The following is a 27,185-nucleotide window of genomic DNA, read 5'->3' as shown; positions in this document are numbered from 1 at the left end:
AGGAGAGAAACCATTCTTTTCTAAAATTTTAACACTGCCGTGATATGGACTGTTTCTGGGTTTAACTCATTAATTTCCTTAGTTGTACCCTCTAAGTGATGATATTCAAATACATTCTTTTCATAACGTCTCCTGAGCTCACAACTTTATCTGAAGATGAGATCTTTCTCCAAAACTCTCAGCTATCCCTATTTACAAAGATTTTAGTGCTATATTTTTTATTTATTATTTTTTAAATTTGTTCTTTTTACATATGCATGACATTAGTGTGTATTTTGAGATATTACACATACATGGAGTATATCTTATTCTAATCAGGATCCCACTCTTGTGGTTGTACATGATGTGGAGTTTCACTAGTTGGGTATTCATATATGAAAATAGGAAATTTTTGTCCAATTCATTCCACTGTCTTTCCTATTTCTATTCCAACTCCCTTCCCTTCATTCCCCTTTTTCTAACTCACTAAACTGCTATTATTATTCCCCTAGTATTGTGTTAGCATCCACATATCAGAGAGAATTTTTGACTTATGGTTCTTGGGGATTGGCTTATTTCACTTAGCATGATAATCTCCAGATCTAGTTACTCACTTACTAGCAAATGTCATAAAGTCTCCCAGTTACATCTCTGACTCTGGGGACCACTTGACTCACAGAAGAAACTATACTTTGCAAGTGCTATTGGGCACTCAGATATCTCTAGCTCCACTGATGCTTGAAAACAGCTGCGGAAAAACATGAGATAGAAGGTCTTAGACAGATTTTCTGTCTATATTAATGAATGTCAAATGGTGTTTCTTAGAAAAGATTATATGGTTTAGTCTTAATGATCAAGCCTCTGTCCTTTGTAGCATTTAATTCAGCCAAATAATGACCTAAATGTGAAACCTTAGCTGCAGTGAACACACAACCAGCTAGTGGCAAAGATGAGAGTAGAACTCACAGCCTAGGGTTCTGCCCTCTGCACCAGGTGTGACTGATAGAGAAAGTGGTTGAAATTCCTGGGGCCCAGGATTGGGAGAAGCCAGGTGACTGGGCCTTGCCACTGGCTGGTAGGTGCCAGCAGTCAAGTCTGCAGGTAGAGTCTTGGTCTCTGCTAGTTTCTGTTGAGAGGGTTCTTCTCATGGATTGATCAGTGAGGACACTAAGATTTGAGATGAGACTTGAGCAAAGAAAATGGAGAAGGAAAGGGATTCCAGTGAACTGCTCCTCAGTGACCTCTGTTCTGCAACTCCAGTCTATAATGTGGCAGAGGCCAGGGCAGAGATGCAGCTCACCAATCTTAGTTTCCTTACTGCAAATGAAGACAGAAAGTGATAAGAGAGAACTCTTTCTCATTTCTCTCTGGTTCTTAAAGAGAACTGGTTATGAAATCTTCTTTCAAGTAATGAGGCAGGACGCATCCTGTTTCACTTTCCTTACATTGACTCTTGAAGGTGCCAACTCAAACACTACCATTTTCATTTGTTTCTTAGTCTATAGATACAGCTCTGTGGTGGGCAGTGGTGGTGGGATTCAAGTAGATCTTACATCTCCAGGGTCTGAAAGGGACCTGGCCAGTCAGTCATGCTCAGGACTCTGTGGCTCCTCCCTGACTCTATCTACTCTTTATCAAAGGCAAGGGCAGGACAATGAAGTTTGCCAAGGCTGCCCCTGCACCCAGGTGGAGGCCTGTGGGGGTAGGTTTCTACCTAGTTTAAGTATCTGTTTTACCACCAACATCTTCCCCATCCCTACCTCCCATCCCTCTCCTGTCAGCTGGGCCATGTGCCCCTTTAGGAGGCCTGAGGCAATGGAGTCCTACCTACTAAGAGGCTGTTGGGACAGGGCTCTGTCCTGTACCTTATCAGCCCTGGAGAGAGGATGTTTGGCTGAAAGACTCGAATTTAATTGCCATTTTCTTTGATTTTGTGATATTTCTCTTTGGAAGGGTGAAATCCACCTTTTTGCTCTTTAGCATGTGTGCCAACTCTCCCTTGTCATGGGTGTTACCGTTTGACACTCAAGTTCAGGGAGTGCTGACATCTTCATGTGAAGAGATTCCTGTATGATAGAACCCAAGAAGTGATGCTTGGAATTGACCCATGTGGGGATGACTTTTCTTTCTTTCCTCTTAGGAGATGATTTGTAGAACCTGACTGCCTATGTAATGTAAATAGTGTACATTTAATTTATTGCTATGGTAGCATATTGTATATTTAATGTATAAAACAAATTCTAAAATGTTGACAAATGTGTACCATGTTGCTTGAATGTGTCTTTGCACAATAAATAACATATTGACAATAAATAACATATTTTCTGTCCATCACTGTTCAAACTTTGTGTGCAGCCCCAGGCCTGGGTTTCACCTTTCAGTTCACTGGAGGTTGCATACTAGCTAGCCTATAGATGTGTTAACTTTGACTTGAAAATCATTTAAATTTTTAAAAAATGAATCATCAATGTTTTAAAACCAACCATAACTTTCAAAATTATACCTAGAAATTTCACATAAAAAACTCGACTTTCTTTTTCTCTTAAAGAAATCAGATGCTGAATCCACTTCTCAGGCATGAATTCATTAGAGTTCACTGGAATCTGTCTTTTTGGGTGGAAAACCTAAGGACAACAATCTTCACCACTCCTTATTGTCCACCTCTGGAGCATTTTATCTTTCCTATTATTTGTTTGCATCTATAGGGTGTGAATTTAGGCCCTTGATATTCACTGATTTGTCTCCATCCTGCAATTTTCTTTCTTCTTCCCACTCTCCAAATTATTGATTCAATTCTTTAGGGATACTTTCATAACAAAAACCCTGTATTTCTATCCTTCTTTGACAATCAAATGGCCACAATCTTTTATGCACTTTGTTTTATATTGTTTGGTTCTAGATTTAGAAGTAATACATGTAAATACGTTTCTTTTTTCTTGAGAAGTTTGAAGACAAGGAAAAATCTCTGAATATCCAACAAGGAGGGTTTTATGATCCTGGGCAAATTACTTCCCATGATTTGCATTTTATTTTATGTAGCATCAGAAATCCAAGCCACATGAAAAGCATAAGGTAAAAATGATTTCATAATTGTGGAAGAGGTTTGAAAAAATGGCAAGTATTATTTAATCACCAAAAGTTCAATAATAATGATGACAACAGTGGTAGCAGCTAACATTTACTGCAAGCTGACCCTGTGATAATTGTTTCACCTATGTTGTCAGTTTTGTTATGACATACCAGTTCCTGGAAACAACATTGTGTGAAATCTTTCAACCACAGGGCTTATTGGAAAAATAGGGGTAGGTGCATAACACTGGAAAACTTGATCAGTGACACATAAACATAGTGTTATGTTTATACTATACTTATTAAAAATGGTAATGATTTTATACATGTTGGTGATTAAGAAATACATAAATATTACAATTCAAAAGGCATTTGAGCTTAAAAAGTCCCGAAGTTTGTTTGTGGAAGTGGGTGTTGGAAGGGTTGCTACATATGAATTATTAAAAAACATAGAAGGGATGTTTTCCTGAAATTGGATGAATGATGATAATACCGGATTTGGATGGATGTGGCTGTAGCACACATGGTATGTAGAGGTTGGTGCTAAATATTTGAGGTGCATGTATATTTTGTGTGTATGCCTTTGCAGCTCAGTTTAGCTGAATTCAGTTTTCTACTTTCACACATTTCTCATGAATGAGTTGTGAAATCAAAAGTATAATTTGCATCACACTCAAGACACTCCCTATTATATCAATTGTCTTGGAATCAATTCCTATTTGATTATTTATGTATTAATTCATTTAATTATTTTTGTTTATATGGTACTAGATGTTAAACTCCAAGGTACTTTACTACTCAACCACATCCCAAACCACTTTTATTTTGAGGCAGGGTCTCACTAAGTTTACCAGGCTGGCCTTGATCTTGAGATCCTTCTGCCTCAGCCTCCTGAATAGTTGGTATGACAGGTGTGCACTATCACATTTGGGGAAATCCCTTCTTAAAACAATTGTCATAACAGAACTGACTATTCTCATTCAGTAATATGAACAACCAAAAAAGGCATGGTGTTATTTTCAATAAATGTAAGAGCTCAGAACCAGTTCAGTTTGAGACCCAAATCTAGTAGGCTAATGTCAACATGAAGGTAAGTTCCAATCTGTTGGGTGTTCTGAATGCACAGAAATGCTCCAGGTAAACTGCATCCCAGATTTCTTTGGTTTCCCTGACCAACTGGCAATTCCTGCCCTGGAGCACATGTCTGCAGCATACCAGGTTAGGGCCATCCAACTCACATTAGTTAAACAGCACCTACTCTGAACCTGTGGGTTAAGTCTTCTAATTTCTCAGCATTTTAGATTCCTTCTGTTCTGTCTCTATGGTGGTAAGTGAGACTGCATCTTTCACAAATACACGCATGTCTGCCTGTACCTCATGGGTTTGGTTGCTTCCTAGGTTCAGCCTTTCTTTCCACAAGATGAAATGTCACTTATGGCTGGAGGCTTATGGGGCTTGAACACTTCCTGTCTGTCTGGGAAAGTTCTGTAGGGGAATGGATGCTATTCATCTGGGCCAATGACTGACCCTCCACACCTTCAGACCCTGCTAGTGCTCTGATAGCTCACCTGCTAGTCTAGGTATCTAAGTTCATATGTTTTCTCTCATCAGGTGGGAACTTCTCCAGGTTAAGGGATCAGTTTTAGGATGCTAGGAATCTGTTCACTGATCTCAGGATCCAACAGCTTGCAGTAGTATTGGACATCTTGTGTGTGTGGGTCTATGTGGGGTGGATGGGCAATTATCCTGCCTACTACACAGGGGAAGGCTTTACTGAGGAGTATGATCAGGTTGGGTTCAGCTTTCCCTTGAGTCTTAATTTTTGAGTGCCTACTGTCCCATAATGCTACTGACCAGAGGTAAACTGACCTGTCTTTCTTTTGGGTCCAATAATGACATCACAGTCTAATTCTATAACGCATTATCAGTCATTAAAACAATCCCATTTCACACAGACTCAGTCTTGTTTGCTTTTTTTTTATTTGTTCCAATTAGTTATACATGATAATGGAATGCACATCAACTCATTGTACACAAATGCAGTGCAATTTTTCATTTCTCTGGTTATACACAATACAGAGTCACACCATTCATGTAATCTTATGTGTACATAAGGTAGCAATGTCCATCTCATTCCACCATCTTTTCAATCACCATATCGTGTCCCCTCCCCTCACTTCACTCTGTCCAATCTAAAGTTCCTCCATTCTTTCCTTGCCCCCCATACCCCATTAAGAATCAGCATTCACATATCAGAGAAAACATTTGGTCCTTGGTTTTCTGGGATTGGCTAATTTTCCTTAGCATGGTATTTTCCAACTCCATCAATATCTGCATAGCCATAATTTCATCTTTCGTTAAGACTGAGTAATATTCCATTGTGTATATATACCAGCTATACGACTCCTCAGTCTATACCCAAAGGACTTAACATCAGCATATTACAGTAATGCAACCATATCCATGTTTATAATAGTTAATTCACAATTGCTAAACTGTGGAATGAACCTAGATGCCTTTCAATAGATGATGGATAAAGTCTTGTGTGTTTTAAACATCACATTCAATTCAGAATTGTTTCCACCAATTCCTTGGGGTAAGCTGGTCCAGTAAGACTAGTCTTTGTAATGGGACTCCCTTGTTGACTGAAGTTTACTCAGGTTCCTCTGATTCCTATTTTTGATTCTGTCATACCCTTAAGCCCAGTTTTAGCTAAGACTCCTGCTAAACCAGTTTGAGAATTCCCTAGCCTAGATATCCAAACAAGGTGCCTGTCCTTCACTCCCAATACCTAACCAAGTTCCTCTTGATAGTTTTCCACTTTAGAAAATTACCCTGAAAATTGGTTATTAATCCTCACTTGTCCCTCTCCTGTTCATGTTTGTGTTCAATCTCTCACCTCTATATCAATAGTTTTGAATAAAACCTTCCTTGTTTTTGTTAACTCTGGTGCAATTTTTCTTTACTAAGCAGCTGGTCTGCATTCCTACCAACACCCTCTGACTCTTCTGCACTTTCACACTAGAGAGGAGAGGAGCAAAGAGACCCCTCATTTTGGGCTACCAGTGGAAAATGCACAGGATTGTCTAAGTACTCTGAGAAGCCCCAAGACAGGAGTGACACATTTATTAAGGAAAAGACTTGTGAGAGAGTGAGGAAGGAGCTGAGGAAGGTGGAAATCTATCACCTATGAAGCAGGTCTGACCTCCTGCAAAGGAGAGATGGAGGATGGAAGTTTGGACTGAGGTGTCTGAGTTCTAAGATGAGCAAGGTCACTGGGGAGTCTTCTAGCCAGAGTTCTCCACCTGAGGATTCCCAGATATTTCTAGAAGGAGCCTAAAATTATTATTCCTGCCACACTCAGTCATTGGGTGGCAGTAGAGAAAGCCTGGCTTTGGTGGAGTTCTAGTCTAAACCCAAGGCCTGAGAACTGGCATAAGTCCTGGTTTGAGTCTGAAGCCCTGAGAACCAGGAGTGCTATTTGAGAGCAAGGGAAGATGGAATCTATGGAACTTGAGAAGTCAGCAAATTGCCCTTTATCCCCCTTTTTTTTCCATTTCAGGCACTCAAGAGATTGCTGATGCCCACTTGCATTGGTGAGTGCGGTTATTACTCATTGATTCAAATACTAGTCTCTCTTGATAGCACCCTCACCCAGAAATAAAGCTCGCCCAGCTCCTTAGCCATTCCTTAGATCAGTTAAGTTGGCACATAAAACTAACCATCACACAAGGCAGATGCAACCCCTCCTTCATGGAGCCAGTCCTCTGTATTGCCTGGGGGATGAGGAGTATTGGCTTTATTGCTGGCTCTGATGCAGGGGTGCCTCTCTGCACATCTGCTGGGGCTCTTTGACTGGTTCCAGAGACTCTGATGTTTCTCTGAATTTAGAATGTAAATTTGGTCAGTCATTGTTGTGGTTCTACATCTCCCCTCAATAATTTAATGATGAACCTTGACAGGCATTGTTATGGGAACCAGAGTTAAGTACCAGAGAGAAAATACAAGACAATGATAGAACCTAAGAGCAATGTTCCAGAGAAAGGGACTTTCAATCTCCATTTCTCCAGGTAGAGATGATGCCTCCTGGGAGCATCAGGGTCTGGAGAAATTTGTAGATGACTGTCTTTAGTTTTAGACCAGACCCAGTGCTGAGCCATTCTCAGAACTGAACTGTCCCCTGAATGAGCACCATGCAGGGAAGTCTTCTTCTCTAGCAGTTCAGCTGTGGGGTGCATAAAAATTACCCAGAGATATCATTACAAATGCAGATTTCAGGCACTGCTCTAGAGTTTATATTTCACTTGGACTGGGTGGGGCTCAAGAATCTGTATTTTAAACAAACACTTGGGGGATTCTGCTGCAATCTTTCACTGACCCAGGTCACAGTGTCTATTTAAGTATCTTCTATCATAAGAGCCTCAGGGCCAGTGAGCAAGGGGTGGGACTCAGTGAGGGTCTTGGTGATAGAGAGATGTCTGTCCCTCCACCAAAGGGGATCCTTACCACCATTATCACAGATGTGGGGAAAATGTCTGCCCCAGAAAGACACAGGATCTTACAGGAAAATGAAGGGAATCAGTAGAGGGAACAGAATAAAGAAGTATACATAAAACATGAAGCTTGAAAGAAGTAGCTTGAAATGAAAGTGGATGATGTCTGCATGAACAACATGGGCATCTTGTAATAAGGAACATCCAGAGTAAAGATCAGCATCACCCAGGAAACAGAAGTGGTGAGAAAGAAAACCACATACTTAAATAATTAAAAATTAAATTAAAATTAAAATATAACTACAGCATCTTTCTTTAAACCAAAACAAATTATCAGATGAAAAGTGCGATATGAGACTGTGGAAACCTATCAGCAACCTTGGAACAAAAAAACTGCTGGAAGGAGCTGATGCTCCCACCCATGGGTGAAATGTTCCCTATTGCTAATGATGTTAAAGGAAGAATAAACTAGTAACTCCAGTATAGACTAAAGAGTGCATTGACAAATTGACTCCTTCCCGTGGAATAATAACACCAAACAACCTATTTGAAATAACTAATGAAAACAAACTGCATACATTTGTATGTTTTCAGCTCTACATGAAAACATATAAATGATTAGACAGACACAGTGGAGACCATCTTAGGAAAATCACAGGTGCTTCATTAGAAAGATGGTCTAGAAAGCATGCTCCAATGATTGGATTGAGTGAATTTTACTAAGTACCCCTGGAAGACATTACATTAGGGGGAAAAAAAAACAAGACTATCAAAGGAGTCTTTATGATCTTGTTCGAAAATACCGATTGCTTGGTTTTACAAGAATTTATCACTAATAAGGAATCTGAGGAAACAGTTCAGGGAAAATGGACAGCGGGGGTCCAGGTGAAACCCACCTGTGCCACTTGTGTAATAGTGTAATATAATGGAAAAATATTTTTAATTTTTTCAATTGTAGTATTTTACACTAAGGAAACGTGTTTACAAAACCTGGAAAGGTCAAAACTCCAGCAGATATAAATAGCAATAACTTATTACAAGGACCCAGCAATGATACAATTATTATCTTAGATTTTAACTCAAGAACTTTGTTATTGCCAGTCAGTACTGAGAGGGATGGTTTTGCTGTAGGGCTTGAAACAAGATCAAACTAGTTTAAGTCAAAAAAATGGGCATTTATTAAAAAGCTACAGGGGTATCTATTTCAGAGTCAAAGAACACACAAAGGACCACATAAGCTGTCAGCTCTCTTGCCAGTCTCTCTGTGTGTCTTTTTGTTTGCTTTTGGTAGTACTAGGGATTGATCCAGGGCCTTGCACATTCTAGGCAAGTGCTCTACCAACTGATCCACATCCCAACCCCTCTTTCTTATCTCCTGCCTCTGTTTTCAGTTTTTCTCTGTGCATCTCCCCCTTTTTTTTTTCTTTCTATTGGGTTGCTGGTCTTTTCTTTATAGATTCCTGATGGCTTTTTGTTTAGCTTTATTCTCTTCTCTAAATTATCCCTTCACTTCCCAGACTGTGAAAATGGATCTGGGCCCTTTCAGTGTGTTGCCTTAGCCAGGCAGCAGGATGTTAAGCTTTGTCAGTAGAGGGTGCAAGAGAGGCCCTGCAGGAGGGAAAGCCTTGCTTCTCTGGTTCTTTTGTGTTTGCTTGGCAAGTTCTTTATGCTCCCTTGGTAGACTCCCGCAGTGCTTGCTGCATCTCAAGGTCTGGCTCCTGCCTCTTGGGCACCTTCTCCAGTACCAGGTTCTGACAGTGTGCTCAGCTCCTCCTGCATGCAGTCCTGCTGCACACAGAAGCCAGCAGCACTGCAAGGCCAGTGGTTTCTCCTGCCAACAGCCCTTCCTTTCCCCCACCCTCTCAGTGCCCAGGTGGTCTTCTAGTGGCATGCCTGCAGAGAGACCTCTACCTATAAATAGAAGATGCATTTCCAGATAGTTCCACTTTCGTGTTGCCACAATGACTTCCCCATCCAGTGGACTGAGGCCCATCAGGACTGGATCTTAGTCTTGGGTTGGGGGCAGCTCTTCTGTGGGTACTGTATCACAGCCCTAGGGGTAGTGGCTATTTCTTATGACTATTTCTTATTTTTGCTATTCCTCTATTCTTTAGTGCTCTCTTCACTTATTAGTAGTCAATCCCTTATGTTATGGTTTGGATATGAGTTGTCCCCTAAAAACTCAAGTGTGAGACACATAAGAAGGTTTAGAGGAGAAATGATTGGGGTATTAGAGTCTTAGCCCAATCAGTGAATTAATCCACTGGTGGGATTAACTGAGTGGTAACTGAAGGTGGGCAGGGTGTGGCTGGAGGAGGTGGGCATTGGGGGCATGTCTTTAGGGTATATATTTTATCTGGCAAGTGAAATCTCTGTCTGCTTCCTGATCATCATGTGAGTCGCTTCCCTCCACCACACCCTTCTGCCTTGATGCCCTGCCTCACCTTGAGCCCTGAGGATTGAAGTTGTCCTTAGACAGATCTCTGAAACCCTGAGCCCTCAAATAAACTTTTTCTCCCCTAAGATTGTTCTTGTCAGGCCTTTCACTCACAGTAGTGAAAAAGCTGATTAAAACACCTTGTTACTACTGCCCTGTTAATAATTCTTTATATTATAACTTCTATTCAAGTTATAGTATGGTTTCTCTCTTCTGATTGGCCACAAAGACAGTCCAGATTTCTCAGTGTCTCTGGTAAGAAGTCTCTTTGAAACATACAAGTCCATCCCTCAGGGATGAAGAGATTATGTAATTATGAGAGGCAGCCAGAGGTGAAGCCCTTTCTCCCGTTGATGAGCAAGTAAGTTTAGAATTCCCACAGAGGAGAATGGGACTTTGGGGCCTGACCTTCAAAAGCTTTGCCTTGCTACCTTGACCGAAGGTCACTGTGTTTATGACCAAGATTTGAGGTTCTGAATTCTGTGAAGGGCAGGGAAAGTCTTGAAGGGCTTGTCTTTGGGCTCAAGTCTCACTTATGGTTCTACTCTACCTGAATCTGCCTCTAAAGTCCTCCAAGCTCAATTATGAGAAGGCATAATCTCTACTTCAGTACCAGGAATCTGCACATGTTACTCTTTCCTAGGGCAGTATTCTGTACCTGGAAGGAAATGAAATTGTCTTCTAGTAAGTTGGAGATTGAACATGGCCTGTCCATGTCTAGGGCACTTTTCCTGGTGGCCAGGTGGGGACTAATTCACTCCATCTTCAGATGAGGTCTCAAGTAGAATGAGACTTACTTTAAGAATCCTCGATGATACAGTTGAGGATTGCAAGAGTAAAACCAGATTCAAACCCTCAAACTGATGTACTGGTTTCCAAAATGCTGGAAGGAGATCAAGAGGCCAGGGTAGGATTCAAGGAGCAGAGGTCACAGGAGAGCTGTGACAGACCTAGATCAGAAGTAAATAACCAAGCCTAGGTATATTAAGTCTCCTAAGAATATCACCCATAGGGCTGAGGATATAGCTCAGTTGTTAGAGTGCTTCCCTTGCAAGCACAAGGCCCTGGGTTCAATCTCCAGCACTGTAAAAAAAAAAATTACCCATAGTCTCCCATAATTGTAGTCAATGACCAGCACCCACGAGATCTTCCTGACTTTCTTAAACTATTTTTGTTTAGCTTATTAATGGAATTACCTTAGATTTCTAAGAAGATTCTGATGCAAGATGTTTAGACTTCACCACTTTTGGTTGCTGTACACTTGCTTATGTAAGGTGGAAAAGTTTAAGTAATTTCTTAAAAATGACTAATACAATGACTATATTTGTTTTCAGATTATTTTGAGGAGCTTCCTTTGAAAGTCTGGAATGTTTTTGCTAATCAACAGAAATTTAATCCTGAGAGAAGACCACTAAGATAAATCCATCTCAACAGTTATTAAATATGGAAAATAGGTTGAATTTTGTTTGAAACTTAATCTTGAAATCTGAGGGGAAAATATGAAATATTTATTTTATCGTATAGTCAACAAATTGAGTTGTCATGGCAAATGTGCCCTAAATTCTTAGGAGGATGAAAGTGTTACTCTTTATTTGAGAGAGAGTAAAAGTTTCCCAATAAAATTACTTAATAACCTGATCTAGTTCATTACTTCAAAGTTGGACTGTCGTAGCACAATTCCAATGAAGATCACATGTTCAATGCCTAAAAATTCAACTGTTAAGTATAAGTAGAAAGAACCAGTCAAACATAAATAGATGTGTATAAAGAAGATCAATAGAGTAGAGGAAGGAGAATGCGGGAAGAGAGGAGGAGAAGGAAAAGGGAGGAACATGAACTGACATCAAATTCCATGCACGTTCTAATCTGTTGAGATGAACTCAACTAGTATATATCACTATAATGCTCTCATAGACAGACAGAAAAGGTGAGGGGATAAAAAGAAAAAATAGCAGGATATTAAATTAAAAATATGTCATTGTATGCTATATTTCTATTTATTATCATTATACAGAAATCTCAATAATTCAGATATACTAGTTCATCATGAAGAGGTGTACATGTCATGTTTTTAATGGCCATCTGTTTTGAGACAGCATTAAATCATAATGAAATTAAAGCTACAATATATTCAAAGTAAAATAAATTATTTTGTTCTTAAAAATAAAAATCCAAACTACAATCTTCTTCCTACCTTTAAAAAAAAAAACTTTATACATAGCTAGGTTAATTTCATTCTAGCATACTAAACAAATTCTTTCCATTGTATTCTAAATTTGGACTCAGGCAAACTTTGTGATAATCCAACTGTCAAAGCCCTTAATGGAATCGCTACTTCTCAGTTTCCTAATCGTGCAATTGAGCTTCTCTTTAATAGGAAGCAGAAGTGCTGGTGGCTCTATTTCCCCTTTATACGTGGGGACCATCAGTAAACCTATGAAGCCCACAGTCAAACTATCCAGTGTTTTCTCCCACCTTCCTATGAGTTCCTACAAGGCATCTTGTTCACATTTATCTTGTGGTTAGGGTTCAAAAACTTATTCGAAGAAGGAAATTGTGGGGTGCCAAGCTCCCATCGGTTATTACATTTTACACAAGGCATTACTCCTTTCAACTTATTGCAAATCCACACCATTATGAGGTTCCCATTATTACAGCTAGGATCAATATTTTTCAGTTACTTCTAGGCCAGGTAAGTGTTGAGTTCTCCCCAAAATACTATGTTCATTTGAGGAAGCAAGATATTTTCTTACCTAATTCTCCTGATTTTATTATTTTTTCCATAATTTATTGGTGCATTACAGTTGTACATAATGTGGGGATTCACTATTACGTATTCATATGTGCACATGATACAACAATTTAATTAGCCAGTATAGTTCCCCAGTGTTCCCCTTTCTCTCCCTGCATACCTCCCACTGGTCCCTTTCCTCTACTCTACTGATCTCCCTTCAAGTTTTGACACAATGACTTCATTTTATTCACTTATTCTTAGGTGGTGCTGGGGATTGAACCAGGTGCCTCACCCATGCTAGGCAAGCACTCTTCCACTGAACTACAGCCCCAGCCCCGCCCTTCAATTTTTATGAGACACTCCCACCTCACTTTTTTCCTTCTTCCTTTTTAGCTTACACATAAGAGAGAAAACATATGACTCTTGATTTTCTGAGTTTAGTTTATTTCTCTTAACATAATGTTCTCAAGTTTTATTCCTTTTTCTGCAAATGACATTTCATTCTTCTTTATGGCTATATAAAACTCCATTTTGTACATATACCACACTTTCTTTATCCATTCATTCATTGATGGACACCTAGGCTAGTTCCAAAACTTGACTATTGTGAATTGTGCTTCTATAAACATGGATATCACTATATTCATGTATCACTATAGCATCATGACTTTAATTCTTTAAGTTAAATACCAAGGAGGGGTATAACTGGGTCATATAGTGGTTCCATGCCTAGTCTTTTAAAGAATACCCACACTGATCTCCATACTGGTTGCACTAATTTACAGTAACATTAACAGTATAAATGCTTTCCTTTTCTCCATATCCTCTCCAGTATTTATTATTGTTTGTATTCTTAATGGCAGTCATTTTAACTGGAGTGAAATGAAATCTCAATATAGTTTTGATTTGCATTTCTATAATTAGTAATCTTTTTTCATATATTTATTGACTATCTGTATTCTGTATTTCTTTTTGGAGAGGGAACTGTCTCTTGTTCATTTACCCGTTAATTTACTGAGTTATTTGTTTTGTTTTGGTGCTAAATTTTTGAATTTTTACATAGTCTGGATATTAATCCTGTCAGACAAGTAGTCATCAAAGATTTTTTCTAATTCTATAGGTTCTCTCTTTACATTCTTGATTCCTTTACTGTGATGAAGCTTTTTAAACTTGATGTCATCCCATTTATTCATTCTTGGCATTATTTCCTAAATGTTAGGTGTTCTATTGAGAAAGTTGCCTGTGCCTATATGCTGTAATGTTGATCTTATATTTCTTCTAGTGGTTGCAGAGTTTCTGGTATAATTTTTAGGTCTTTGATCCTTTCAAGTTGATTTCTGTGCAGGGTGAGAGATAGGGATCTAGTCTCATTCTTCTACATATGGATAACCAGTTTTCCCAGGACCATTCGTTAAAAAGACTGTCTTTGCTCCAATGAATGTTTTTGGCATTTTTGTCAAGGATCAGATGACTTTAGCTGTATGGGTTGTCTCTGTGTCTACTGTTCTGTTCCACTGGTCTATTTGTGTGTTTTTATGCCAGGACCATAAAGATTTTGTTGCTATACCTCTGTAATATAGTTTCAAGTCAGATATTGTGATACCTCCAGTATTTGCATTTTTGGTTTAAAATTTCTTTGGCTATTCTGGGGATTTTTGTCTTCCAAATGAATTTTAGGACTGTTTTATCCAGTTCTGTGAAGAATGTCTTTGGTATTTTAATGGTGATTGTGTTGAATCTGTATATTGCTTTTGGTAATATGGCCATTTTAGCAAAATTAACTCTGCCTATCCATGAATGTGGGCTATCTTTTCATCTTCTTGTGTCTTCTTCAATTTCCTTCAACATTCTATAGTTTTCACTGTAGAGGTCTCCCCACTCCTTGGTTAGATTTATTCTTAGGTACTTTATTTTTTTTTATGCAATTGTAAATGTAATTGTTTCCTTGATTTCTTTCTCAGAAGATTCATTATTGGTTTTTAGAAAAACTGTTGCTTTTTGTATGTTGCTTTTGTAACCTGCTACTTTGTTGAATTTATTAGCTCTAGCATTCTTCTGGTGAAGACTTTCATATCCTTTAAGTATAGGACCCTCTCATCTTCAAACAATGACAATTTGACTTCTTCCTTTCAAATTTTTTATGCTTTTTATTTCCTTCTCTTACCTAATTACCCTTGCTAGCATTTTTAGTACTGTATCAAATAGGAGTGGTGAGAATATACACCCTTGTCTTCTTTCAAATTTTAAAGAAAATGCTTTCAGTTTTTCCCCTTTTAAACAAAGGTGATACATGTTGTTTCTGTTTGTACATGAAGTAAAGGCATACCATTTGTGTATTCATACATCTACATAGGATAATGGTGTTTGATTCATTCTGTTATTTTTTCCTTCCCTCAACCCCTCCCACTCTTCTTATCCTTCTATGCAGTCCCCCCTTCCTCCATTCTTGCTCCCCTCCCACCCCCCATTATGTGTCATCATCCACTTACCAGCAAGATCATTCATCCTTTGGTTTTTAGAGATTGGCTTATCTCACTTAGCATGATATTCTCCAATTTCATCCATTTGCCTGCAAATGCCATAATTTTATTATTCTTTATAGCTGAGTAATATTCCATTGTGTATATATATATATATATATATATATATATATATATATATATATATCACAGTTTCTTTATCCATTCATCAACTGAAGGACATCTGTGTTGGTTCCACAATCTGGCTATTGCGAATTGAGCTGCTATGAATATTGATGTAACTGTATCTCTGTAGTATACTGATTTTAAGTCCTTTGGGTATAGACCAAGGAGTGGGATAGCTGGGTCAAATGGTGGTTCCATTCCAACTTTCTGAGGAATCTCCATACTGCTTTCCAGAGTGTCTGCACTAATTTGCAACCTCACCAGCAATGTATGAGTGTGCGTTTTTCCCCACATCCTCACCAACACCTATTGTTGCTTGTGTTCTTGATAATCACCAATCTAATTGGAGTGAGATGGAATCTTAGAGTAGATTTGATTTGCATTTCTCTTATTACTAGAGATGTTGAACATTTTTTCATATATCTGTTGATTGCTTGTAGATCTTCTGTGAAGTGTCTGTTCATTTCCTTAGCCCATTTGTTGATTGGCTTATTTGTATCCTTGGTGTAGAGCCTTTTGAGTTCTTTATATATTCCTGATATTAGTGCTCTATCTGAAGTATGAGTGGCAAAGATATTCTCCCACTCTGTAGGTTCTCTTTGTGCATTGCTGATAGTTTCCTTTGGAGAGAGAAAACTTTTTAGTTTGAATCTATCCCAGTTATTGATTCTTGCATTTATTTCTTGTGCTATGGGAGTCCTGTTAAGGAAGTCTGATTCTAAGCTGACATGTTGAAGATTTGGACCTACTTTCTCTTCTATAAGATGAGGGGTCTCTGGTCTGATTCCAAGGTCCTTGATGCATTGTGAATTGATTTTTGTGAGGGTGAGAGATATGGGATTAGTTTCATTCTGTTGCATATGGATTTCCAGTTTTCTCAGCCCCATTTGTTCAAGAGGTTATCTTTTCTCCATTGCATATTTTTGGCACCTTTGTGTAGTATGAGAAAATTGTATTTATTTGGGTTTCTGTCCATGTCCTCTATTCTGTACCATTGATCTACCTGTCTATTTTGGTACCAATACCATGCCGTTTTTGTTACTATTGCTTTGTAGTATAGTTGAAGTTCAGGTATTGTGATACCTCCTGCTTCACTCTTCCTGATAAGAATTTCCTTAGCTATTCTGGGTTTCTTATTCTTCCAGTTGAATTTCATGATTGCTTTGTCTACTTCTGTAAGTTTCATCATTGGGATTTTAATTAGAATTGCCTTGAATCTGTATAGCACTTTTGGTAGTATGGCCATTTTGACAATGTTAAGTTCTGCCTATCCAAGAACATGGGAGATCTTTCCATCTTCTAAGATCTTCCTCAATTTCTTTCTTCAGTATTTTGTAGTTTTCATTGTAGAGATCTTTTACCTCTTTGGTTAGATCAATTCTCAAGTATTTTATTTTTTTGAGGCTCTTGCAAAAGTAGTTGTTTTCCTCATTTCCCTCTCAGATATTTCATCGCCTGTGTATAAAAATGCTTTAGATCTATGCATGTTGATTTTATAGCCTACTGTTTTGCTGAATTCATTGATGAGGTCTAGAAGTTTTCTGGAGGAGTTTTTTGAATCATCTAAATATAGAATCATGTCATCAGCAAAGAGTGACAGCTTAAGTTCCTCTTTTCATATTTGTATTCCTTTAATATCTTTAGTCTGTCTAATCACTCTGGCTAGAGTTTTGAGGACAATGTTGAACAGAAGTGGTGAAAGAGAACATCCATGTCTTGTTCCCATTTTTAAAGGGAATGCTTTCAGTTTTTCTCCATTAGGAATGATGTTGGCCATGGGATTAGCATAAATAGCCTTTACAATGTTCAGGTATGTTCCTACTATTCCTATTTTTTCTAGTGTTTTGAGAATGAAGAAGTGTTGTTTTTTGTTGAACGCTTTTTGTGCATCAACTGAAATAACCATATGATTCCTATCCTTAAGTCTATTGACATGATGGATTACATTTATTGATTTACAAATGTTAAACCATCCTTGCATTCCAGGGATGAACCCCACTTGATCGTGGTGCACAATTTTCTTAATATGTTTTTGGATACGGTTTGCCAGTATTTTGTTAAGGATCTTTGCATCTATATTCATCAAGGATATTGGTCTAAAATTTTCTTTCCTTGATGTGTCTTTGCCTGGTTTGGGTATGAGGGTGATATTAACTTCAAAGAATGAGTTTGGTAGGGTACCCTCCTTTTTTATTTTCTGGAATACTTTGAGAAGCTTTGGAATGAGTTCTTCTTTGAAGGTCTTGTAGAACTCTGCTGAGAATCCGTCTGGTCCTGGGCTCTTCTTGGATGGTAGGTTTCTAATGTCTTCTTTTATTTCATTGATTGATATTGATCTGTTTAAATTGTGTATGTCCTCCTTCAGCTTGGGAGGAACATATGTCTCTAAAAATTTGTCAATATCTTTGATAGTTTCTATTTTGTTGGAATACACATTTTCAAAGTAGCTTCTCATTATGTTGTGTATCTCAGTGGTGTCTGTTGTAATATTTCCTTTTTCATCATGAATCTTGGTAATGTGAGTTTTCTCTCTTCTTCTCTTTGTTAGTGTGGCTAAGGGTTTGTCTATTTTGTTTACTTTTTCAAAGAACCAACTTTTTGTTTTGCCAATTTTTTGAATTGTTTCTTTTGTTCTCACCAACACTTTTGTCTGTTATTTCTTTGATAATGGTTATTCCAACAGGTATGAGGTGATATTTCCTTGTCATGTAATATCTGTTCTTATTAATTTAATATGCATACATATTCTATTCTTTAAAAATTTTTATATTTTATATGTCTATGTTATATTTTATAATGTATGCATGACATTTTATTTTGAAGGTTATATATTTGAAACACATCCTGCAAACTAGCACATAAAACCCATGATTTCATGAATATTATTTTTAGCTAAATAAACCAAATGTGAACCAATAAAAAGTGAGTTTAAATACCTTCAATGCTTAACAGTCACTGTCTCATGTCCAGACTTGCTTGTTTTATCTACAATTTCTTCTTCATTCTCTATCCCTTTAGATTACTTCGAAGCAAATTCTGTATATCATATTGTTTCATTGGTAAATTCCTGTATGTATCTATGAAAATAGAAATTATTAAGGAAAGAGGTATATATTTATATATTTCTTAAGGAAATAATCACTAGCTATTATCTCTCCTAAAAATATAACACTGTTCATATCTCCAATACGGTTCACATTCATAACTGCTCTACACAGGTAAAAATAATGCATTGCTGAAGAATTAGAAAATAAATAACAAATCAAATCCCCAATTAAGAGAAGGAAAGAAATAAAAAAATAAGAGTTTAAAGAAACAAAATGGAGAAAATGGAGAATTAAAAAATACAAAAGATCAATGAGAGTTTTTTTTTTTTTTTTTTTTTTTAAGATGAAATTGACAGCCTCTACCCAGGCTACCCAGGGAAAAAATAGAAATTAAATAAGAAATAAATAAGGAGACATTATAGCTTGTACTCATACCATAAAAATAAAAAGGATCATTAGAAATATTAAGAACAATTACATGAGAACAACTTGGAAAACCTAGAAGAAATGGATAAAATTCTGCACAGCACAGGAAAACAATTAACAAGTAAATAGGCAGCCTACAGAATGGGAGATCTTTGCCAGTTATGCATCCATCAGAGGACAAATATCCAGAATATACAAAAGACTCAGATAATGAAATACCAGGGAACAAGTAATCCAGTCATGAATGGGCAGATGAGTTAAGAAGACATTTATCAAAAGAAGAAGTGTATGATGGCAAATAGACACATTAAAAAATGCTCAACACCCTTAGCCACCAGGGAAATGACCATCAAAACTACACTGAGATTCTATCCCACCTGTCAGAATGACATTTTTATAATAAATAAAATAATAAGAAATGCTAGTGATGATTCAGGGAAAAAAAATAACACTTATACACTGGTGGTGGGAATGTAGATGGGTATGAGTAGTCTGAAAAACAGTATGGAGGTGCTTCAAAAAGCTAAAAATAGAACTACCACATGACCCAGCTATCCCACTCCTGAGTACATACCACAAGGACTCAGGCAGGGTCCCTGCGAGGACGTGCAAGGAGCTACAGAGCAGCACAGAGCAGCACATTGCAGCGCAGCTTTGGTTCCCCATTCCCAGTTGCTGGGCCAGCGGTGTCTGTGAGGCACCTGCTGCTGTCATGGATACCAGCCACCGCCATGGCCGCCTGGTGCTGCTTCTGTGGCGAGGGGAGAGCGAGGAGCAGGAGCGTGAGTTCAGAGACACAAATACACAAAATAAAGGACAAAATATTCTATGAAACAGATCTTCAATCCAATATAACATTTTGATGCTTGGCATCTAGAGTCCCTTGTGCCCTCGGTGTACCAGCAGCAACTGTAGATGAGAACCAAAGAATTTGTGAAGTTTGGGCTTGTAACCTGGGTGAAGAGATGTAGAAAATTCAAGTTATTGGAAAATATAATTACGTTGTTAAGGACACCGAATTTCCAGGTGTGGTTTTGAGACCCACTGGAGAATTCAGGAGCAATGTTGACAATTGAGATGTAATATAGATTTTTTGAAGACAATTCAGCTAGGACTGACGTTTATGATGGAACAAGGAGAACAAGCTCCAGAAACTTCGACCTGGCAGTTTAATTTTAAATTTAATTTAATGGAAGAAATATTTGCCCAGGAATCTATAAAGCTACGAACAACATCTGGTATCCAATTTAAAAAAAACATGAGGAGGAAGGACTTGAGATCTAGTGCTTTGCAGAACTTCTTATGATTTCAGGAGTGTTCTTCTGTGAAGGAGCTAAATGGTTATCATTTCACAGTGGTTATGACTTTGACTATTTAATCAAAATCCTGACCAATTCTAATTTGCCAGAAGAAGAACTTGACTTTTCTGAGATCTTTTGATTGTTCTTTCCTGTCACTTATGATGTGAAATACCTCATGAAGAGCTGCAGAAATCTTCAAGGTGGATTATAGGAAGTTGCTGAATAGTTAGAGCTGGAACAGATAGGACCAAAACATCAGGAAGGATCTGATTAATTGCTTACAGGAATGACCTTTTTCAAAATGAGAGAAATGTTCTTTGAAGATCATATTGATGATGTCAAATATTGTGGTCATTTGTATGGCCTTGGTTCTGGTTCATCCTATGTACAGAATGGCGCAGGGAATGCTTATGAAGAGGAAACCAACAAGCAGTCATGACATGAAATAGTCCCTTTTTTTATTTGACCTGCACACATGCTTATATATAGGTTTTATCTCTGGTTGAATCCTTTGAACAGTAGACAGTACCTTTTTCCCCCTTTTGTAGTCCATTTGTTTTTTGCCTTTTAGTACTAAGTATGACCATTCCTATCTCAGATCTTAATAAATAGAAGTATATTCAGGTTAAATTTGACCTTAATTTAAAATATATTTTAGCATGTGTGACACAGTGGGGAAGGCTACATCATATTGAATGATTTGGTAAACTTTACCTGCTTGAGCTTGTCCCCCCAGCCCATTTCCTAAATTAACTAGCACTGACTGTAATTTATTTCCCTGTTTCATGTCTCTCCCTTCCATTCTGCAGGAGTTTTAATTATATGAGATTGTGGACCATCACCATTAATTGTGTACTTTAGAGAGTGATTGCAATCCTATTTTACGAGAACTTGTGATTTTTCTTGCTCTTAGTTAGAAAAATGTCCATCTGCAAACTTTCTGTAGTATTTTTTTTGACCTACAGAATATAATTGCACAGGTGTTGTGCAAATTGTTGATTCAGGAAGATTAACAACAACAAACTACTGAGGAGCTTACTAATTACTGTTTCTGTATGTAGTGTTTAATCTTCCAAGCATATCTAGTGTCTGGCAGTTTCTAATTGGCATATGTAGTCTTTGTGACTGAAGAATTTTCAAACAAGCTTTATACCCTTCTGGGGGGGGAACCCCTTATGATTGGATATTTAGTATCTGCCAGAAAATTGGCATTCAAGAGATTGAGACTATACTTGTTTTATTGTAGCACACTTCCTTTGATCTGCTTTTTATTCCATTACTGTTAACCCTTTTTATTTTATAGTCATACTTCATGATGCTCTTGATTTGTTGATTATACAAATCAATTTCATTAAAATTCAAAGATAACAAGTCTTTAGGTATATTTTGTATCAAATTGAAAGACAAAAATTGTGTTTTCATAGTTGCTTCAAAGAAATACTGGAGAGATTTGGTGCAAAGCATCAAAATACAATATATATATATATATATATATATATATATATACACACACACATACCCACAAACATATATATTGCTAATAAAATTACATGAGGAGTATAATTCTTAGTTTTTGTGTATATCTTTGCAGTCTATTTTAATATAATGACAAAAGAGACTGTGAGGGGGGCTGGGGAGATAGCTCAGTCGGTAGAGTGCTTGCCTTGCAAGCACAAGGCCCTGGGTTTGTATCCCCAGCACCAAAAAAAAAAAAAAAGAGAGACTGTGAAATATTTAGCCATGCAGAATATGTGACCAGACCAAAGCATGCTAGGAAAATCTTTTGGTAATCATTAACTCTACCCTAAAGTTATACTGTGTTATCTACACTTCGATCAGTAATATTAGCAAATTTCCCAATGTTAGAAACATTAATTCATTTCCCTTGTACATTCTTTATTCATGATATTACACTGCTATAACTGGGCAGTCCTTTTCAAATGAAACATTATTTGCAAAACAGAGGGTATTTAAAAAAAAAAAAACTTTTGTAAATAAAGGCTTCAGAAATGTTAAAAGAAAAAAGGAGTCAATCAGCATCCAGTAGGATCCCTGCATACCCATGTTTATCATGGCACTACACACGCAAACCAAGCCATGGTATCTGCCCAGGTGTCCCTCAGTGGATGACTGAATAAAGGCAATATGGCCTATATACACAACAGACAATTATTCAGTCATAAAGAAAAACTAAATCATGTCATTTGCAGGAAAACAATTGGAACTGGAGATCATCATGTTAAATAAACTAAGATAAATATTGCATATTTTTGGACATATGTGGAATCTAGAGGAGAAAAAGGCCATGAGAAAGTAGAAGGGGTTACAACAGATGAATGGATAAGGAAATTTGGTGTATATACACAATGGAAATTAGCCATAAAGAAGAATAAAATTATCGCATTTGCCAGTAAATGGATGTAACTGGAGACTATCATGCTTAGTGAAATAAGTCAATCCCCCAAATCAAAGGCTGGATGTTCTCTCTGATATGTGGATCCTGACACACAATAAGGTGTGTGTGGAGGGTGAATAGAAGTTCATTGGATTAGACAAAGGGGAATGAAGAGAAGGGAGGATGGATGGGAATAGGAAAGACAGTAGAATGAACAGAACAAAACCTTCCTATGTTCATACATGAATACATGACCAGTGTAACTCCACATCATGTATAACCAGCACAAGAATGGGATCCTAATTAGAATAAGTTATAATCCATGTATGTATAATATGTCAAAGTATACTCTACTGTCATGTACATGTAAAAAGAACAAATAAAAAAATTGAAAAAAAAAGTAGAAGGGAGACTGGATATGATCAGAGGATATTACAAGCATGTTATATATATGTATGAAAACACCATGAAACCCATTATCTTGAACAATTAAATGTGCTAATGATTATAGTAATAGAAATAAAACTACACTCCAATAGATTGATAAATTTGATAAAATTCAACATCCTGTCAGGATTTAAACTCTCAACAAATTAGGTGTAGAAGGGACATGCCTTATCACAATAAAGGTTTGTAGAACATTGTGCTTAATGTGGAGATGCTGAAAGAGTATCTTCTAAGTCTGAAGTAGAGACAAGAGGTCTTCTTTCACTACTCTCATTGAACATAGTAACTGAAATCCTTGGCCAGAGTTAGGCAAGAGAAAGGAGTTAAGACCATCCAAACAGGAAAAGAATTTAAATTGTCCCTGTTTGCAGATGACTTAATCTGAAGATTCCACCAAAAAACTCTTGGAACCAACAAATACATTTAGTAAAGTTGTAGATGTTTATCATTTCTTTATCATAAAAGTTCGAAATCATCTCTACTAGCTTTTTGAAATGTACAGTAATAATTGTGATCTATATCACTCTCATGTGCAATAGCTCACCCAAAGTTCTTGCTCCATGTAACTGCAGCTTAGTCCCCATTAACCAGCCTCTCTCCATCCCACATATATATCCATAATTTATCAACTCCACTATGATTCATGCTTTTTAAATTTTTTTCTCCAAATCTTCAACTGTTCTTTCTACTATTTAATGCAACATCTCCACAAGAGTCACAGGAATCCTTAAAACACACCCCAGATGGAACAAATATGTCCTAAATTCCTGTCTTGTTTACTATTGTCATTAAAGACATCCATTTCCTGTCAGTGGCTCAACCTCAAAACCCTGAACATCTGTGTACTTGCTGCTATCACAAAAATGACTACATTCAATTGTTTCCATTTCCGCATTATCTCTGCATCTAGATCATTGGTTTATATCTTCCTTCCATATATGTGTGAGATCATGTGGTGTTTTGTCACTTCCCAAAATGTTCTTTAGGCCCATCCATGCTCTTGAAAATGACAAGATGTCATTCTCTGTATGACCAAATGGCATGGTCAATTCTACATCCTACATCTTTTTTATTGAAAGACATGGACTAATTAATTTCATATTTCAAAGATATGACTCTTCTCTGTAAAGGAGAGTTATTTCATTTATGCCACAGAAGTACTTTGAAATCCTGCAGAATGCTTTTAGAGATGTCTAATTAAACTCCTGTCTCATCACTTCTCCATCTTCCCTTACTTTTCTGTCTCACCCAATCCTTGATATAAGACGAGTATCATTGTTTCATGCAGAGCTTTTATCTCTCTGTCATCTTTCTATCTATCATAATTGGATAAACACTCTAGAACTCACCACCAAACCTGAAAATTAGGACTGGGGTCATAGTCTTCATCTAAACCTATGGTACCCAAAGTTTCACTCACCTGACTTTCTCCTCTCGAACTTCCTCTCATCTGTGCCCTGTGGTCATTTGTTTATAATGCACTTTTATGTCATATATGTATACTCTTGAAAAGAATGCATTTTTGGTTGTTTTCATTGCTTACAGCCTTATAAAAGGGTATCAATAATAATCCTTCAGAATTTGCAGTTTTAAAATTTAATATTTTATTGCCAAGATTCAACCAAATTGTATTATGTCTCTGTTGACCACTCAGAAAAAAAAAGAGATTTATCTGTTGGTGAGGGTGATTGACCCCAATGACCAAGGACATCACATGGCTGTCATATGATGGAGTGCAACGAGGACTGCCTGGAACTATGTGTGGGATGCCTCTTAGTATTTCCATGCCCAACAGATGAAATTAGTAGCAACTCTATCAGCTCCTCTTGCCCTGAAAAAGTGCTGTTGAGGATTTAGAACCCTGAAAACTCTAAATCACCTGTCCAAGTGAAGACTGTGGGGCAGCTGAGTAGCTCTCAGAGATTAGAGTGTCAGATATGTGGTCATCCCTCCTCCATGTCCCTGTGTTCTGATGACCACCACCATCTTTCCCCTTTTATTCCCCTGGTCCTAGAGGAAGCAAATTTGTCCACACTCAATAATTGCTGGGTGAGCTCAGCATTCTTTTCCCTTCTGTTATTCTCTTTCAGAATACACCTTTGTGTTGGATCTTTGTATTCAGTGTTCTTGGTTTAAATACACCAGGTGTGATTTCTATTTCCTGAACCATCCTAAGTAAACTTCATTGACATATCAGCTATAGAGTCTTTTCCAAACTTAGTCAATCCTTGGGTTTACATGAAGTAATTTAAATTACTGTGTCAATATTACTTCAGGACAGCATTCTTGACAGAATTGAAGGGAGATGGCTAGGATGATAACTTGACAGAGTGGGGCAATAGTTTTTATTTGCAATGAAAGTTATAAATATACACATAAATTCTTAGGATTATTGTAGGAAATAAAGTAGGGAAGGTCAGTTCCCTCATCTAACTTAATACAGAGGAATAATGTGAATTTGATTTCAGCAGTTAGATGTTTGGACTTCTAAGAATATACATTTTGTCATCTTTTCTTTTGTAGTGTTCTTTGGAAACTTAGTATTTCTCTATGTTAAATATTTGAGATATTCCATTTGACCTTAATGAGTTATACCCATGGCAGAAAAATTAACCTTATGTTCATTATTTAAACATAACAGTGAATGATTCACTTATTCATTTAACACAATTTTATTAAGCAGTTACCATGTGTCACACTGTTCTAAGTGGTAAAGTAGAGCAGGGAACAAGACAGACCCCAAACCTCCACATTTAGGCAGGGAGAGATAGACAATATGTTTATGTGACGTATTTATTCCTTCACCTTGAAAATACCCTAAATAAAATACCTTTATTTACTGCATCCTGTGATCATTCATTCACACAACTTTATATTAAGTCATAATCAAATCCTTTTTGGTTTCAAAGGAGATAATTGTGATAGTTCCCATCTTGGTGTTTTAGGGTCACTGGAGACACTAAAATGTGAATACCATCATCTTTGAACATTTATGGACAAATTCTTGGCAATATGAATAATCTATAGAAGATAATAATTTTATGTTTTACCTGGCAGTTAAAATGAGTGAATAATAAAACAACCTGTGTACTATTCTAAGATATACTCACTCCATCTTTTAAGAACAGTATTTTGTTTGGAAATATGAGATTGATAAAGAATCATTTATAAGTCATTAATGATTTGAGAAAGTTTTATGATTTTCTCATAAGTAAAATAAGTCATATACTGTGGGGTTCCTTAGTGGGTACTTAGTGATGAGCTGGGTTATCTCTGTTTTGGAGCTATAAATATAATCAGACTCAGTGGCCAGAATCATGCCTCACCTTCCCTGGGCCACTCAGGAGAAAACCAGTCACATCATTATCGTCAGTGCTCTTTTCCTTCATTTATTATATAGCACCTAAGATATTGATCATTATAACTTTACTTCACGTCAGAATAAATTATATTAGTGTTTGATTTTATTTATTAAGTCAGAATCATTATTACTTTAAACAATGAAAAACCTACATTACTGTCATTTTAGTAAAATTTTAGGGAGTCCAATGATCTTAAAGACAGTCTATTTTAATAAATATGAAGGAAGCAAAAAATATATTTCTAGATTTCTTAAATATTTTAAGGATGGATAAATCATGTCCACTCTGGTTATCTCTAATCATTATCAGATTGCATATTGGAGACATTATTGTCATTCACCCATTCCACCTCTGCCAGGGTTTACTGGATGTACTTTATATGACCAAGACTGTGAGGATAGTCATGTGTGAACACAGCTCCTGCCCTCAGAGGTTAGAAAGCCTAGTAGGCAGGATGAAGCATAACTGTCAAATAAAAATGCTGACTTTTAGTCTTCAAAGTATGAGCTATTGTGACCACACTGTGATGCCTTCAAGGCAGATATTATTGTTTCAAAATGTAGATGTAGAAGCCAAGGTTCAAATATTTTCCCAACTTTACTCTGCCAGTGAGTTGCATAGGGGTACGTGAACCCTATACCTTGTCTTACTGATTTGCCAACAGGAACAGAAATGTGGTCAAGTGATAATTTCCATAAACTTTTTCACTAAATGGTTATAAGATTTTGGAGACTAGGAATTTGGGGCTGTAAAGCTCAGAGGCAGCTTCTTGTAGGGTAGGACAATGGAGCTGGAATTCCAAGTTCCTCCCAGTGGTGAGCACGGTATCCAGTGTATGACCTCACATTGC

At 37.2% G+C, this 27,185-nt stretch overlaps 1 pseudogene; it reads left to right on the top strand.

Moving 5' to 3' along the window:
* Nucleotides 1–19,732: 19,732 nt before the first annotated feature.
* On the top strand, nucleotides 19,733–20,570 carry LOC124979823 (CCR4-NOT transcription complex subunit 7-like; annotated as a pseudogene).
* The last annotated feature ends 6,615 nt before the right edge of the window (nucleotides 20,571–27,185 follow it).

The sequence above is a fragment of the Sciurus carolinensis genome, chromosome 3 (genome assembly GCF_902686445.1).
Source record: "Sciurus carolinensis chromosome 3, mSciCar1.2, whole genome shotgun sequence".
NCBI lineage: Eukaryota > Metazoa > Chordata > Mammalia > Rodentia > Sciuridae > Sciurus > Sciurus carolinensis.
Note: the sequence above shows the minus strand (reverse complement) of the source record. Positions and strands in the feature narration are given on the sequence as shown.